The sequence below is a fragment of the Bison bison genome, unplaced genomic scaffold (assembly GCF_000754665.1).
Source record: "Bison bison bison isolate TAMUID 2011002044 unplaced genomic scaffold, Bison_UMD1.0 scf7180017845889, whole genome shotgun sequence".
Lineage (NCBI taxonomy): Eukaryota > Metazoa > Chordata > Mammalia > Artiodactyla > Bovidae > Bison > Bison bison.
This window is the reverse complement of record NW_011476462.1, coordinates 46459-51158: the sequence shown is the minus strand read 5'-3', so window position 1 is coordinate 51158 and position 4700 is coordinate 46459. Positions and strand designations below refer to the sequence as shown.

At 61.8% G+C, this 4700-nt stretch overlaps 1 protein-coding gene across 1 annotated transcript in view; it reads right to left on the bottom strand.

The window, feature by feature from the left end:
- Positions 1-4668, bottom strand: part of LOC104986989 (TBC1 domain family member 22A-like) — a 170216-nt gene extending 165548 nt beyond the window's left edge. Inside the window, exon 1 of the mRNA XM_010837746.1 lies at positions 4491-4668. The gene's annotated coding sequence lies outside the window, so the exon portion shown is untranslated. The remainder of the gene's footprint in view (positions 1-4490) is intronic.
- Between the last annotated feature and the right edge of the window lie 32 nt (positions 4669-4700).

Sequence of the window (4700 nt, the reverse complement as noted above, 5' to 3'; positions counted from 1 at the left end):
TGTCCTCTGACAAGACCCCCGGTAGAGAAACGAGGGCCCGGCCGGCACTGGCTGTGTCCTCACCACGGGGCCCCCGGGCTGCCTCCGGAACCAGGGCCCCATCGCCCCAGGGGCGACCGGGAGCCGGCTGCTGCAGGCACAGGTGGCAGGTGCGTGGGCTGCAGGACTGTGCACATACAGGCACGCACTCGTCAAGCAGGGCACACGCAGAGGCCCAAGAGGCAACGAACGAGCGTGCGGGTAGCGGGGTGCACAGCATCCCCTCCAGCCTGACTGTGCCTCCCACTGACGTGACACGCCGCCTGGAGCCCAGGGTGTGTCCAGGGCTATCCATCATCCCTGAGCTCCAGCCAACAGCCCGTCCACCCGGCCTGGCCGCCCCCACCGCCGTCACTGCCCTGACTTCCCCCCATCCCTCCTGCCATCCAGCTGCCCACCCTGAGGTCACGCTCTGACGCCAAGGGAGCCACGCTCCAGGAGATGCTCCAGGGCCGCCTCCTGGCCCTCTCGGCCGGCCGCACCTGCCCCTTCCTGCCCCGAGGCCTCCCTCCTCCCCTGCCCCAGCATCGCGGGGGGACCTCTGCGCCCCACCCCTCGGTCTCCTCCACCCCCAATGCCTGCCCCGCGCCGCCCTCACTCCGCAGCAGCGCCAGCCTTGACCCTCAGCACTGTCTCCCTCTCCACCTTCAGCCAGTTCCTAGAGTGCTGACCGCAGGCGTCCGTCGGCCCCCCGACACTCAGCGTCAGCTCCCGAGGGAAGGGACCCTGGGCTCTGTTCACGGTTCACCCCAGCACCGACCACAGCAGATGCTCAGGAATGCTGGCTGAATGAAGAACTACATGGCACCTGACGTCAGTCGCCCCGACTCACGAGGACCCTGCAGGGAGGTCAGATTCCCCGGGGACGAGACAAGAGGCTGAGCCATGGATCCGCACCGGTCACACACGGGCTCCCAGGCTGCACGGCCTCGCCCTCCTGCCGTCACAGGCCCCGAAGTCAGGCTCTCTCCTCCAGCCCCAGGCCCTGAAGGGCCATCCAACTCAAGCCCTTGCTTCTGGAGTGAACAGCTCCGTGCCACCCACTTGCCCCGTGAAAAACCCCCTTCCTCCCCAGAGCCGGCTCCCACACGCTCTCCGCTTTAAAGCCCAGCCCCAGGGCTCACATGGGTAAGAGGACCACCCGGGGAACCCTGCAGCTGGCCTCCCTCCCCATTACAGTCTGAACGTCCCAGGACAGGGCTGCGTGCCGCACACAGATGACCTCAGGACCCGGCTGCCACCAGGTGGTCACCCCACGGGCCTCAGAGGCACAGGTCCTGCCAGCGGCCAAGTCACATTCCCGTTCACAGACGCGTGTGACCAAGGAGGCCTCCAAGGGTCGCTTCCCTGGGCTTAGAAAAAGGCGGCCTTTGTACGAGAAAAGACTGAGTCAACACTGAGAGCAGAGTGAGCCATTAAATTCTATTTGCTTCCCTCGTCCGCAAGCTCCGAACAGAGCCCCAGCAAACAGCCTCGCAGCCTGAAGCCGGAGGGACACTGCAGGGGAGGCACTTCTGTGGACGTCACCCAGGTCAGCACTTCGCTCCTCCGACGTCAGCAAGTATTTGCCACTTACGTCACGTATGTGATGTTAAGATAATACTTCCCACTGTCTCCCGAAGCTAACTGCCTTATGCTGCTGCTGCTGCTGCTAAGTCGCTTCAGTCGTGTCCAACTCTGTGAGACTCCATAGACGGCAGCCCACCAGGCTCCTCCGTCCCTGGGATTCTCCAGGCAAGAACACTGGAGTGGGTTGCCATTTCCTTCTCCAATGCATGAAAGTGAAAAGTGAAAGTGAAGTCTCTCAGTCGTGTCCGACCCTCAGCGACCCCGTGGACTGCAGCCTACCAGGCTCCTCTGTCCATGGGATTTTCCAGGCAAGAGTACTGGAGTGGGGTGCCATTGCCTTCTACGAATTGCCTTATAAAAACGCAATTTACTGGCTGTGTTTTCTGCAGTCACCAAATACAAATCCTGTAATTGTTTCACTTTGAAAGCTTTGGTTTTCACCTTTTGGTGTTAGATTTCATACTTACAAAGAATTCTGAGGAAAGGCAAGGAAAAAAATAGAATCCCACAGCTGAACAGGAGAATCTCGTTTCTTTTAACCTTTCAGTTTATCCATACATACTCACTTGCCCACACATCTTGAAAGCTTCATTTTTAAGTACGATTTTAATTTCCCAAGTTACTCTGATGACAAAGTCCACAGGAGATTCTAACTGGGGGCTGGGGTCCTGACCCGGAGCTGCAATTCCCGTCAGGCAATCTAGTTTTCACGAGTGATCCCCGTGCCGCCTAGGACTAGATCAGGGGGTGTCTGGTGAGAGGTGATCAGAGGGGCTCCACTGAGCCCAGGACAAACCAGCACCCCGGCCTCCTGCCGTGATAACCGAGGTGGCAGACAATTCACCCACAGCGGGCTCAGAGCTCAGCAGGGGGACATGACACATGCCCCGAGGAGGGCCTCGCTCGTCCCAGAGCACGTCTCGAGGTCCAGAGGAGCACGCCAGCTCACGAGACAAGGGGGGCAGCACCCGAACGCCACGCAGGACCCTGGGGCAGGTCCTGGACTACGAAGGAGGTGCCAGCGTATGCCCGTCACGGAGACGAGCGTCATTGAAACTGAGCATGGCTGGTGCCCTGGACGACAGGGCCACGTGCGTGGATGTGAAACCTCCTGACTGTGATGATGAGGCCGCGGCGACGCCCGGAAGAGGCCTTTGTCCTCAGGAGGGGATGAGGTTTTGAGGATCGGGGGGCGCGACTTCTCCAACTGATCAAGGGGTTCAGGAAAAGCAGGAACACACGTGAGCACGTGCGTGGAGAACGAGCTGGGCGAAAGGGGAACGACTGGGACGGCCAGGCACGCGCACAGGGCCCGCGCCCTCGTGCGTCTGAAGTCACATCAGAACGAGAAGCCTGACACAGACGGCAAGCCGGACCTCTCTGGACGACGACACCCAGAACCGCAGGAAGTGGGGGGAGGGCGAGCTGGGAAAGGAGAAAGGCTCTTCTTCCTGCTGCACCCTCTGTGCTGTGAGACTGTGTAACGTGTGTGCCCAGAAAAGAAACCAAAGTGAACGAAGGACAAAAAACCCACCGTGAGAAGGGCAGCTGGACGGGAGCAGCACCTTCGGGCCACGGGACGTTCCCAGAGCCGCTCCCCCAGCCCCAGGAACGAGGCTGCGCAGCTCCAGCTTCCCAGGCTGGCCGCGGCTGGCACCTCTATCCACAGGCCTCAGGCGCCACCTGCTGGCCACGCAGGGCACTGCCCACAGCGGCGCCCAGCCTTCAGCGTTGACTGCTCTGTCCTCCCAGGAGCTCCAGCGTCCGGCAAAGTGCCCGGCGCCCTGTAGCACCCGGATGAGACACAGAAACGGAAGCATGGAACTTGTGCGTGGAGCTCCAGCAGGACTTGACAGCAAGCACGGGCCGCAGGGCCCAGCTGCCCCACGAGAAGCATGGCGGCACTGTCCTGGGCCCTGCTGGCCCCCACCCAAGCCTGGCCTCGACCCTCGCCCCCCGCCGGCCCACTAGACAGCCAGTCCCACCCCGTGCCGACCCGCTGCCCCCGTCCGACAGTGCACAGTCAGCCACCCCCGGCAGGACTGTCACCGGCCCTGGCCACCACCACGACCACCATGACGCAAGGAAGGACATCCGCCCAGGCGGGCGGCCTCGCCAAGGCAGCACCAGGAAGCCAGCGGAGCGCATTAAGAAAGAATATCCAAGAATGCTCATCACCTCCAATTAAAGATAAATTTTAAAAAAACACAACACTGTACAGCAATTATCTTCCAATTAAAAGTAAATTTTTTTTAAAAACGCTCATCAAATTGCACTGGAAGCACATTAATAAACACATCTAGAGTCAACTTCCAGGACAGGCGGCTCTCCTCCTGGTGGCCTACCGGCCTGAAATACCACAGATCAACTTCTGACCCGGTAAATTACACGGGGAACAGGCGCACCAAAGGGGAGCAGGCCAGGCCTCTCAGATCCGGGCCTCCTGCAGAAGCGAGCACGGCCTGAAGCGGCCGAGCCCACGGGGGCTCATCATGGGGGCTCACCAGGGGGGGCTCATCACGGGGACTCATCACAGGGACTCAGCCACGGGGTCTCACCCCTGGGGACTCCCCCACGGGGGACTCACTCACGGGACTCACCAGGGGGACTCCTCATGGGGACTCAGTCACAAGGTCTCACCCCCAGGACTCAGCAGGGGGACTCACCCACGGGGACTCATCACAGGGTCTCACCCTGGGGACTCCCCCACGGGGACTCAGCCACGGGGTCTCACCCCTGGGACTCGCCCACGGGGACTCCTCACGGGGACTCAGCCATGGGGTCTCACCCTGGGGACTCGCCCACAGGGACTTATCACAGGGTCTCACCCTGGGGACTCACCCACAGGGACTCGCCCACGGGGACTCACCAGGGGGACTCACCGAGGTCTGTGTTGGGGCCCGCAAGCAGGTGGTTGAACTTGTCCAGCCGGGAGGCCTCTCTTTCACTTAAGGCCGACGTGCTGAGGGCACTGGGCTCGGGCGCCCCGCCCAGCGCCACGGTGGCCGCGTGTGGGAGAGACTGGGACCTCTGCAGGGGGGCGGCATCACTGGCGATTCCTGCGGGGGGGCGGGGGGGAGCGAAAGAGGGGA